Source organism: Pinus tabuliformis, chromosome 5_1, assembly GCF_031772625.1.
Source record: "Pinus tabuliformis cultivar Carrire ecotype Pingquan chromosome 5_1, CPIR1, whole genome shotgun sequence".
Taxonomy (NCBI): domain Eukaryota; kingdom Viridiplantae; phylum Streptophyta; class Pinopsida; order Pinales; family Pinaceae; genus Pinus; species Pinus tabuliformis.
Window position 1 is genome coordinate 173,952,021 of NC_142305.1, and position 13,768 is coordinate 173,965,788.

Here is a 13,768-nt window from a genome sequence, read left to right on the forward strand (position 1 = left end):
TCTGAAATTTCACTTCCTTTTGAGTTTTCCAACTACACGCAATACATCTAACTTGTCGGAAAACCTCTTTCTCATTTGTAGGAGGTATTTCTTCAATAAATGGAAAACTTGAGACCCAATTTTCTTGGAATCGTCTTCTTATGGCCCACTGGCCTCTTTTCCTTTTCCGCGAATGGATTGTGTCACTTTCCAAGGAAAAATCTTTAACATTTTCATCACCAATTTCTGTTGAAACTGCATTTATCTCACCCTGACCACTTGAGGAACCTATTTCTTCATCCATCGTATGGATATCAAATGCATTTCCACAAGAGTTAACCTCTCTATCAGTAACAGATTGTTCAAAGGAGCTTGAATCATGAAAAGAATGTGTATTTTTGGATGGAGCCTTTTGAAAGTATGATAATACATCTGTTTGCCTTAATGGTTTCTTCCCATGATTATCTTTTGACATCTCACTAAATATTCCACAAGTAAAATTTCCAAACGATCTGCAAACCTGCATCAACAGTTTTCAAGCGTTGAGATATGCTTCATATAAATTCACTTGTTCATAGAAAATAGAATTATACTTTGCAAAATAATTGTTGAGTCAACCTTGAAAGAACATATATTAGAAATTGAATTTTGAGGCAAAATGGAATTTCACAAAAATTATTTAACAATGATAATGGGAAACTATTAAATTTTAAGACAAAATATAATAATTCATTTGTATAACATTGAAACAACATCACTTTCTTTGAATTATTCCTAATTTCCTACAGAAGTTGGTTGACAGGATTCAGGACCTGGTCCCCTCCTCCCAAGCCAGCTTACAGTATGTCTACCATGCCCAAAACTCAAAAGTTGATGCTAAGCCAAATGAAAGGGTATTGCTACCTGAGGAAGAAATTTGAACAACCAGAAATCTAAGTATGGAAAGGGTAGAGCCTCCATCCCTTAGCATGTGAAAAATAAATGGTTAAAATATAATAAGATGGAAAGCTTAATTTGGAAGTCTTGACAGGGTCAAGGAAAGCCACTATTACTTCCACATCAAGAGGTTTGTTTAGAGAAAAGCTCATCTACTGAAAGTCAGGGCTTCTTTCTGACCAATCACTAGCCTTAGGAAGATGAGACTTCAAGAGAAACAATCAAGTCTGAAGATATAGGAGTTGATGAATGCCATTGCTCAGTTGGCTTGGCATTCTCTGTTTTATAAATCAAACAGTGTAAGCGGAACTATTTTGAGGAGTGCAGAAGGTTTAAGCATGTCTAGTTCCAGTTTTTCCATTTTGCAGCATTCTCAGAAATTTTATAGTCTGGAGTATCAAAGAAAGTTATCTCAGGAATGTTCTCAACTATGATCAAAAGTCTAAAGACCTACCTGTTTTTACTGACATCTAAGTGACAGCAATTTTCTCATGTAATTCTTCTTAAAGTCAATTTTTTCAAGGGGTTGTGCTCCAAGTGGGCTATTAGAGCCTGCCAACCCAAAACTTCAATGACCAAAATATTCTAGGCAATACAGTTAGTACAGAAGAAATATATTTTATAGATATAGTATCATCATTCAATACCTGCCAACAGAAAAATTTAAGCCTGACAAACTTGTAGGATGCTGCAAGTCAAGACTCAGATTGGAAGGTTGTCCTGCCTTTATTACAAAGTTCTATCTAATTTTGTAGCATAAGATATAAGGCTGAGAAACAATGTAGATAAGGCAAGATAATTTTATTTAAGTCTAAATAAAGCCTGACAGATAGGTAAATGGGACTACAAAGTACAACTAGTGATGCTAATATGTAGGGGAACCCTTATATGGTCTGGTTAAGAATTTAGAAAAATATTCAAATTCTACCCGGACTGTGGTAGGTATCCTAGGTTTATATCCTCAGTTAAATTTCAATATCTTTTTTCTAAACACAACTTAGTTTTGACTTAGTCTTTGATTTTCCATATTCTTCTCTACCAGCATACTGGCTCCCCTTGTGTTTTCTCTGTGAGCACTGCTTTGTAACCAAGCTTTGTTGTGTAGCCGACTGAATCAAGGTTGTTAGACCAATTTAATTCATCCTCCTTATCTCTAATTTTGATTGTACTTAGTTGCAATATGTTAAGTTTTTAACATAGCCAACTCGATTATCAAACGAATATCCTTCCAAACTTGTTGACCTTGCTGATATCTAGTGTTTTTTCTACATGGTGGTCAAATTTGGATCCACAATATCAACTTGCGTGTGTGCCATTGTTATGCAGGGTCTTAATAGTTTCTTCATTAATCTCTTGGAGCCTTTTAAACCTCACCTAGGGATCTTCACCTATTCTCACTTTCTCTCCATTTCCTATTCTCGACATTGTACTTAGTTGTAATATGTTAACATAGCCATCTCGATTGTCCTTTGAACCTCCTTCCAAGCCTGTTGACCTTGCAAATTTCCAGTGTTGTTTCTATATGGTGATCAATTTTGGACATAACATCAGCTTGAGTGAGTATGCCATTGCCAGGGTCTTGATAGTTTCTTCATTAATCTTGTGGAGCTAGGTGTCTTCACCTATTTTCACATTCAATCCATTTCCTATTCTTTACATTGCCAATTGCCCAGCAGAGGAAAAGATTGAACAAGAGCCTTTTAACCATTGAGACATTTGTAATAATTTTATTTGGAAGTCTAATCCATTCCTCCAAAGATCATAGGTCCACATATTTTTGCCCTATGACTTGATGCCACAAACTTGCCCCTGTATTACTTTCCATATGCTCTTGGAAACTACAGCCTTGCCATAATAGTGTGTATTTTTTTAAACTCTCAAACTACAGCCTTGCCTTATTTTGGTTTGGCTATTTCTTTCCATTTTATGAGGGAGAATCCTTGATTTTAATTATGTAGCTTACACACACGTAAGCTATAAATGATAAACTTGAATTTTATTAGGACAATAAGTAATATAACTTTAGATCGTTGAAAGTTGCAGTTTGAGTAATGAAGGCATTTCATCCATTGATGAATGAAGGAATTCCTCCATTGGTTGTTGGAGTATATGTGATTTGGTTCATAGTTCTTTTGATGTTTTAAGCCCACAAACTAAGGTTCATCATCAGGACTTTAGTGTCAAGATATTTCATCTTTCCTCGGTATATATATTTACATGCTCCCTTAATTTGTTAATGAACTAATTTTGTTAATGAAAGATCAGGCCAAGCAGTTAGACCGGATTTTAATCAAAGTCAGATATACAGCCAAGCAACCATCAAGAACCTTGCTGATATCTAGTGTTGTTTCTGCATGGTGGTCAAATTTGGATCCACAATATCAGCTTGAGTGTGTGCCATTGTTATGCAGGGTCTCAATAGTTTCTTCATTAATCTCCTGGAGCCTTTTAAACCTCACCTAGGGATCTTCACCTATTCTCACTTTCTCTCCATTTACTATTCTCCACATTGTACTTAGTTGTAATATGTTAACATAGCCATCTCGATTGTCCTTTGAACCTCCTTCCAAGCCTGTTGACCTTGCAAATTTCCAGTGCTGTTTCTATATGGTGATCAATTTTGGACATAACATCAGCTTGAGTGAGTATGCCATTGCCAGGGTCTTGATAGTTTCTTCATTAATCTTGTGGAGCTAGGTGTCTTCACCTATTTTCACATTCAATCCATTTCCTATTCTCCACATTGCCAATTGCCCAGCAGAGGAAAAGATTGAACAAGAGCCTTTTAACCATTGAGACATTTGTAATAATTTTATTTGGAAGTCTAATCCATTCCTCCAAAGATCATAGGTCCACATATTTTTGCCCTATGACTTGATGCCACAAACTTGCCCCTGTATTACTTTCCATATGCTCTTGGAAACTACAGCCTTGCCATAATAGTGTGTATTTTTTTAAACTCTCAACCTTCTTTTGGTTTGGCTATTTCTTTCCATTTTATGAGGGAGCATCCTTGATTTTAATTATGTAACTTACACACACGTAAGCTATAAATGATAAACTTGAATTTTATTAGGACAATAAGTAATATAACTTTAGATCATTGAAAGTTGCAGTTTGAGTAATGAAGGCATTTCATCCATTGATGAATGAAGGCATTCCTCCATTGGTTGTTGGAGTATATGTGATTTGGTTCATAGTTCTTTTGATGTTTTAAGCCCACAAACTAAGGTTCATCATCAGGACTTTAGTGTCAAGATATTTCATCTTTCCTCGGTATATATATTTACATGCTTCCTTAATTTGTTAATGAACTAATTGTATAACCGGCTGAACATGAATTATAATAGACTTTTGTCATCATTATTAAGCCACAGTAAAAGGGGTAAGCTGATTATGCTTGTCATGATATAAAAGATTCTAAGATAGTAAGATGCAAGTGTGAGAACCCAACCTACAACCTAGACTACTGAGCACAGGGAAAAACTTCAGTTGTTGCTTTGCACTTCATTATTCCTAAGAGATGAAAGCCAACTACAAGTCTACAACTAATCTTTAATCCATCATATTGCCAAAGACAACTTGTATTATTTTCTATTTTGATGGCCTTTTTTATCCTTCTTTCATAGTAGTTGTTCCATCAACTAGTGAATGTGTGAACATCTTTGAACCAAAAAAGCCCAGTAATAATTTCTCTGTATCGTATGTAGATCCAGTAAACAATGGCTTCATGCATGGTTCTGAAGGACATAATCCAGGGTGTGGTTTCACAGCTACTGAAGCTAGCCTGTCCACTGTGTCATACCTGAATGACAATACCTAGAAAGGTACAAACACATTACCCTATCAGAATCCTCAATAGGTGGCTTCAAACTATGGTTACAACTCAGATCCAAATGATTAGGAAAGATCAGGCCAAGCAGTTAGACCAGATTTTAATCAAAGTCAGATATACAGCCAAGCAACCCATCAAGAACCTTGCTGATATCTAGTGCTGTTTCTGCATGGTGGTCAAATTTGGATCCACAATATCAGCTTGATTGTGTGCCATTGTTATGCAGGGTCTCAATAGTTTCCTCATTAATCTCCTGGAGCCTTTTAAACCTCACCTAGGGATCTTCACCTATTCTCACTTTCTCTCCATTTCCTATTCTCCACATTGTACTTAGTTGTAATATGTTAACATAGCCATATCGATTGTCCTTTGAACCTCCTTCCAAGCCTGTTGACCTTGCAAATTTCCAGTGTTGTTTCTATATGGTGATCAATTTTGGACATAGCATCAGCTTGAGTGAGTATGCCATTGCCAGGGTCTTGATAGTTTCTTCATTAATCTTGTGGAGCTAGGTGTCTTCACCTATTTTCACATTCAATCCATTTCCTATTCTCCACATTGCCAATTGCCCAGCTGAAGAAAAGATTTAACAAGAGCCTTTTAACCATTGAGACATTTGTAATAATTTTATTTGGAAGTCTAATCCATTCCTCCAAAGATCATAGGTCCACGTATTTTTGCCCTATGACTTGATGCCACAAACTTGCCCCTGTATTAATTTCCATATGCTCTTGGAAACTACAGCCTTGCCATAATAGTGTGTATTTTTTTAAACTCTGAACCTTCTTTTGGTTTGGCTATTCCTTTCCATTTTATGAGGGAGCATCCTTGATTTTAATTATGTAACTTACACACACGTAAGCTATAAATTATAAACTTGAATTTTATTAGGACAATAAGTAATATAACTTTAGATTGTTGAAAGTTGCAGTTTGAGTAATGAAGGCATTTCATCCATTGATGAATGAAGCACTAACGAAGGTGCAGAACAGTTTATAGGCCCAAAACCTGACAGGATCAATCCCAGCTTTCAAGCAGCAATACTGCCTGTAACTTCAACAATTATATTTTCTAATAGTGCGGCAATACAATAAAGTATTTCCTGGTTTGTTGTGCATTACAAGTACCATGTAGGTACAACAGTCGTGAAATCAGATACATTATGGAAAAACGACCAAAGGCAATCTCTCAGATTTCTCTAACACTGTAGTGTTGATGAAATTCCACTGCTTCAAAGTGCTTACAAGTATTGTCAAATGGCAGTACATTCTAAATTTACTCATATTACACTTGAGAACTAGAACACATACCGCTTGAGAAGAGAGCTGCTGCCGCTTCAAGTACCTCAAGCTCAAACTAGTCTGTTGTTCTTTCTTGCATCAAAAGAACTGAGTACAATAAGAAACAAGTTCCATGAGTATAAAATCAACAAATACAAATGAATATTACATTTTTTATCATCACCCAACGAACAAGAACCAAAAAAAACTCAAGTCTAAGGGAAGGTTTATCAACTTGATGTCGAAAGAAGTACCATGAACAGGTATACCGCATCTTCCGGAAAGCAATTGCAATCCCTGAGAAAAGAAATAATCTTATTGTCTACCACAGTACAGACTATCGACATCTGAGACAAAAATTCATTCCCAAGTAGTCCAAAGCACCTCATAGCAATTTCTCTATTACAAATCAGACAATATTAATACAACAGATTTCTTGCCTCGAAAACTTTTCAAAAGGTCTATACAAAACTTGAACTACATTCTATACAGACACTGTGTTCAATCCAGATTTTTATTACAAACACCATTGAGGCCATACGGTATCTCCAATTTTTCACATCATTGAGGTCATCAGTATCTCCAGTTTCAAACAACATTCATGCCACATTTGATATAAATAGTGCTAACTGACCCATGACTCAGGTAAGAAAACACCCAGTTCCCCCACTCAACCCTATGAACCAGCCCATACTTGGCAACATGACTATAACGCTCCCTCTCACCATAAAAGACATTTGAGACAATTGTACCGAGATCAAGTTGAATGAAAAATATGAACAATACAAAAATCATTGCCTAGATCTTTCCAACACGAACAATACATGGGAATCAGAAGCAGGAAGTTGCCTTCTCCATCACAATATTCATCTTGGGATACTGGCAGACTGCAAACATCCAAATGTTGTAATATTTAGGGTAAGTACTGATAACTTTCCAGCTCAACAACACAACAAAAGGGAGGATACAAACAATCATAAAAAGAGTAAGCAGATCACAGCTACTTATCCCATGCTTGAATATCAGCAGAGTTAATATACCTTTTACACGAACATGAGAATATCAGCTTGAGAAACTACAAGATACTGCCACATTCCTCAGCAGCTCCTGCCTTAGTTTCTTACTTTACAGCATTAAAAATGTAGCAATGCATAAGTCTTAAAGACCATAAAGTTGACAAAGATTCAAACATACAATCACACATCCAAACTGAATGAATCAAAACAACATTACATGCAAGCAAAATTTTGAAGCCTGTGCACAATACGACCTTTTGATGAAAGATGCTACTTAATCAACATAAACAAGTCTAGACATTCTTCAAGGAAAGCCACAAACAAAGTTACAAGGAAAAGGAAAATTCAACTCATTCAACAGTCATCTCCTTTATAAAAGACCTCTACATCAGATAATGAGTTGAACATTTACTCTTGAAAAGAACCTTCTAATGTTAGTTATACTAGACAATCCCAAAATAAAAAATGTGACCAGCAGACAATCAAGATCTGATCAGCAATAATAGCTGTCGTAGAAATATTGGCAAAAGTTCAACTGCCAATATACATGAAATAAATGCCATATATATATATGATTTGCATCGACTAAACGCTGTGGAGTAACATGATCTTGGTTGGAAAAAGGAGCATGTAGTGAAAAAGAAAGGTTGGAATATAAATCAGACCATTCAGTAAAGCAAATAAAATGATGTTTGGAACAGCAAGGGGCTATTAACAGCCATTCGCACTTTTTGCTTGGGAAGGGAAATCAAGAATTCTTCTATTTTTTCCCAGATCCACCTATTGGAAGATCCAGGCTCCATGTTTCCATAAGTCCAGATGCTGTATGTTTCCCATATACTTTAAGGGCCCTACAACCCTATCTTTTGCCAATAAAAATAACTACTGCGCCACATTTTAGACAACACAAATCTAATATTTTCTAGCAGTCTGCATTTCTGGGTTTGTGAGAACAATTTGGAGCCACGGTTATATTTGCTTCCAAACCAACGGAAGCATTCAACGTTCACTGGCAAAGTGATTATCACCCCTGTTCCAACTGCAGGAGGCATGAATCCACCTAATTTGGCCTTCCAGAACAACTGATAATCTGTATCATACTCAGCAACTATCTTCTCCTGTACTTCAAACTTGAAGAAAAACAAGACATATGAAGCCAACTTACCCTGATTCAAAAGCCGGCTACAGATGGGCAGGACCTGCATAAAGGGGCCTAATTTCTCGCGCTCAGCCAACAATTCTGTCAAGTACCGACTGTTGTTGTTGCTGCTGCAGTGGCATGAGCCGTTCAAATCCAAGAAACAATGGATACCAAAACAAGAGAAGAATAAGCGGATTGAAATCTGAAAATGCAAGAATATCCCACCGAAACTGCTGCTGCTAACTAGAACATTTAGATTTGTGAACTAGGATGAAAAAACCTATTTCAAAACCATTTTTATACAGGGACCCAGGGAGCCATATACACCAAAACAGCGGGCTGAATCCGTGAAAACAGGGAGCCGCCCTCCATTTCAAAACAAATCTAACATCCCATGACCAAATCGACCCTCACAAACCACTCCCGGGACCAAATCGACCCTCACAAACCACTCCCAAACCAGAAAACCCAAACTGTAAATCAGAAATGGCGATCTTGCTCTACCAAACCAGGAGCAAATATCAAAATGGGGCGATTTTGATCAAATACGATTCCGCAAATATCAAAATGGGGCAATTTTGATCCAATACGATTCGGTTAGTTTATCCGCCCTGGGCTAAAATAAAAAAATAAATTAATTTTTAAATAAAATATGGGCTAATTATATAAAAAAAAAATTATTATTTTAATTAAAAATACACCCCATTAAAAAATAAAAAGCCTTAAATTTCGCCTTTGGGCGATTATTCGCCCCTAAAATTAACCTTGATAATGGTTATGCCCATCAACCTTGTCAAAGTTGCCAGCATCAAATACATTATGCTGGTATGCAAAGACACACTGCTCAGGCGATTCCATCTTATCCTGGATATGCTTCGCCTAACCTGAATCTATAGTTGCCCTTTGTAGCAACTCTAGAATTACCAGATCTAAACCGGCTGACGAATGATCCAATTGCTTATGCCCCTTGGTGGCCAGCGATTCCGCATAAAGTTCCGTCAGATATTCCTAAATTTAATGGAAATCCGGGTGAAGATCCGTCGAATCATGTGATGACCTTTCATCTGTGGTGTTCATCAAACACCCTAAATGATGATTCGATTAGGCTTCGCCTTTTTCATAGGACGTTAACTGGTCCGGCAGCAAAATGGTATATCGAATTGCCTAGAGCTTCATTCGACAACTTCAGTACCCTAGCCACGACTTTCTTAACCCATTTTCAATTACCCATAAGGTATGAAACGGGAACGGAACTCCTCACCAACTTCAAACAGACAACGGCCACTCACATATCTGATCATATACATGAGTGGCGACGTCGTCGTAGGATGGTAAAAACGTACGTTCCCGATCAGCTATTAGCTTAATGGTTTATCAAGTCATTACTTCCTGCCATCACGGAAGATGTGGCAAAGGGGGCAGTCGTAACGGAAGAGCAAGTCATCACTCGTGCGCAATTTCTGGACTTGGTTTACACTCAGTCCGGCACGCTCTACGACAAAATACCTGATGCCCCTAGACTCGAATTCTCAATTCCTCCTCCTCCTAAATCAAACAATGACTCTCATGCCAGCGATGGCGTGATTGGCACAACAGACATGAAATCAACAAAGGTTATATCTAAAAAGTCCCGTAAGATTTCCGGTCAAAATGCAAATGAGGAACTTCTTGCCTCGGAAGTAAGTGCCGTGTCGGACGACAAGGGCAAACAACTGAAGCAACCAGGGGGCAAGAAGAAAAAGAAAGGGAGAAAAAGGAAACCTCCTGCGGGGTGTCATATATGCGATGAGGATCATTGGACAGCAGATTGTCCATACAAAGCTGAGCTTAAAAGATTCTTTAAGAGTTTGAAAACCTCAGCTGTGTTGACTGATCCGTTTCCAAGCCCGGGAACCGAACTGGTTGCTAATCAAAATGCTTCCTGATCCCAAGTGCTTATGTTGTCTGTATCAAAGCAGCAAAATGATGCTTTGACGAGGAATAAAGATTACAGGAATCCAAAGCTGTCGAACAACAAGGCTAATGAACAACCTAGTAGTTCGACAACAACTTTGACCGAAGTTGTGCCACCCATCGTTCCTGAGCCAATGATAAAGTCGCAAAAGGGAGTAGTACACAAATCGACATTTAATCCTTGTGCGAAAATAGCACAGATAGAGGACCTGGCCCAATCGTCGTCCGCTATGTCGACACTTGAGGTACCGCAAAATTACTTCTCCCAAGAGCAAGCTTTATTATCAGCAATAGGTGGGATTGACCCAATGGATTCCAATCTTGTGGCCTTTGATCATAAAGGATATGACCCTCAGTTACCAGCTCAACTAGCTTTCCTTATTCAAGTGAAAGCCCTCAACAAAACTGTTCATCGAACAATTATTGATGAGGGGGCATCTACATGCATTATGTCGATGAGTTGCTGGAAAACTTTAGGATTTCCAACCTTGTCGCGATCTTCGACGACATTAAAAGAATTCGACGGAAGGACATATACCCCATATGGTATCCTAAGTAACTTGAAAGTTGAACTAGGAGGGAAAACAGTAGAAATAGATGTTGAAGTCATCGATGGGAATCTTGATTACAACATCCTACTAGGAAGACCGTGGATCTATGCCATGGCCGCAGTTGTGTCGACCTACTTCAGGAAGATTGCATTTCCCTTCCAAGGAGGAATTACAATCGTCGACCAACAAACTTTTCTCCCCAACAGATCACAAGTTACGGGAAGCATTCCAATGATCCATGGAAGCAATCATTCGCTCCAAAATATCGGAGTAGGTCTCCTAAAAGACCCTGCTTTAATGGGTACTTTTTCCCTACCACCTCCAAGTAATCTGGCGGAAGTGGCCACAGTGGAATATGAAATCTTCTACATCTAATGGATTTGGACTCCGAGGACGGTTCATGCTCATTAAAAAATAAACATAAGATCGAGCAAGTGTTTCAATCCGCGTTTAAGCTCGTTAAAAAATGAACTACCTGGTAAATAACCACTGTGAACGTAAATTATCAGCCATTAAAGCCTTGGTCATGTTTGCACCATCACCTCCACTTTTCCATTGGCTGATCATTCACCTCCATTTGATTGTTTACCCATTTTGAGGAACAGCTGCGAAGAGTGATTTCACCTAGCCATCCTTGTGACACTGCCATGATTGGAAAATTCCAACTTGTACCTGGAATCAGCTGCTAACCTGTTTTATCACTCGTTCCTCAAAAGACGAGTCTTCTTTAAGCTCTTTTCATATGACTCGTAAAATATGAAAAGATTACCGAGTCCTTGGCCTTCTAGCTCGTTAAAGGGACAGGAAGTGTTATCCCTCCTCTAGATTTTAATCTTTTTGGACCTGAGGGATTATTGCACAAAAAGATCGAGCGCTTATTTTGTTCGGCTCGTTAAAACTATCGAAAACTCATCCCTTCTGTATTATTTTATACTTTTTCAGACCTAAGGGATTAGATGACGAAAAAGGACTTTTGGAGTTAACTTTATGTACCTTTTCAGACTCTCTAAAAATGAAAAGGACCGAGTTATCTTTGTCGTTAGACTCGTTAAAATCATTAAATAGCGACAAACATGTCTTTTGACGAGAACGAGTTTCACTATCGCTAGGCTCGTTAAAACATAGCGATGGGCTTGCCTGAAGGGCAAGTTATAGAACAAGCATATGTTATCCTCCTCAAGCTTGACAAAAATAAAGAGGTACTGGTCAGCAATGACTGGGGAAAAATTGGGAGAAACTCAAGAAAACTTTGATGGTAGCAAGTCGCTCTTGAACATGACACTTTTCCTCCGTACCACAATCGGGTTGGGTTGTTTCATTCACCGGTCACATCACCATGGTCTCGCCATACCATCCATATTTGGGGTAATTCTACCGATCCATCGCATCAGTGTCGCCATATGTTCAAGAGAAGTCGTTCAGAAAAGTCAACCGTGTCTCATCCACTGCCATACATTATCCTTCATCCTTTCATGACCGCCACCCTGAATCATATGTCACAGATCGTTTTCACCTCCATCAAAATCATTAGCTCCGTTCCGTGTCATTGATGTGGGATTCATTAAGGCCCTCCTTTGACGGATCGCTTCTTGTCGACATCAGCTCATTATCCAAGAAGTTGATCTAGGAACAACCCCTTCAGTACTTTGAAGCTTGCATGCCTCAATGGCAAGTTTCTCACTTCCGGCGACAGGTATACATCAATGACCTTCGACCAAAAGATTTTGCGTGGTGTTCGACGCCAAGTCCTTTATTGACATCACGTGAATTGTACTGCAGTACCTTGAGGGTCATTATCATTATCGGTGATTCCTCTCGCGCTTGTTAACGGTTTACCTCATTGACCGGTAATCAAGCGATGTCTTTCCATGTTCGACTTCAGAACATTTCTCACATGGATCGACTTGTACTTAGAGTGAAGATCGAACGAGTTTGAAGACCCCAGATCTAGTTTCATCCATCCGGGCTGCGATATATATTCAGGAAAGATAAAGACATTGTCATGTACATCATTGCAGCAGATAATCATCCTACCCAAAGGATGATAATTTCATCAAAATTATCAGTCTACCATCAGACGATTGTCTGTTCTATGTACATAAAAATGAATTTATAAAGCTGAGCATGGGAATGCCCGCCTCAGCTAGATGATGAAAGCAGTATGAAAAATAATGTATTGTATTTTATCTTATTACAGGTCTCCTCCCAGCATTGGATGAACTTCAGATCCTCCTGATAAAGCATTTCACCCGATAAACGGCCTCATACTTTAGGGGGAAACTGTTATAGACATTTTTGTGCCTTGCAACATTGAGCATGAAATGTCCATAATATAAGGGATCCAAAGTCCCTAAACATGTTGTTCCTACCCCTAGAGGAACAAGGCTAACAAACCACAGCAATTCACAGAAGTTCTCCACCAGAAACTGCTCAAAAACAAGTCAATTCAGGATCAATTCAGTGGCTCCACTAGCTGTCTACGCTGAAATGCAAAGTCTGCACTGGCTACCTGAACTGCAACGCAGGTAGAAGCACTACCAGGGTGCGCTGAGCGGGAATTGACAAATGGCAAGTTCATTCAAAGAAGTGTCAAGACCCAGGAAGCTTCTAGAATCTTCCTCAATGACACTTGCCTCAGTGAATTTGACTGTTGATGAGTAAGAGGTTCCCAATCTCCAAGTGGAAGAAAGAACCTCCAAGTGGAATCAAGAACTGACAGAGGGAGAGGACACTAGTCAAATCTCAAGCTGACTCATCCTCTCTCCAAACATCTATATATGGATCTCTCCTCCATGAGATCTAAGGGCTGGAATTTTGTTGTTGCAAAGAATTGCTGTTGGTTTGAGACTGGAATCATTGGGTGCTTAATGCTTTAAAGGGAGGTGAAGATAGGAATTCCATTTGCTGGGAAGGAGATGCTGGATTGGAGCCTTCTTGGTTGTATCTCTTCTTGAACCTTGTTATTCATCAATAAAGCTATCTTGGTTTCTCCTATATACTGATGTATCTTTGATGTATGATTGCATTAGTATGTTTAGTTTATTTCTAATCCTGAACTAGTTATGGATATGAATCTA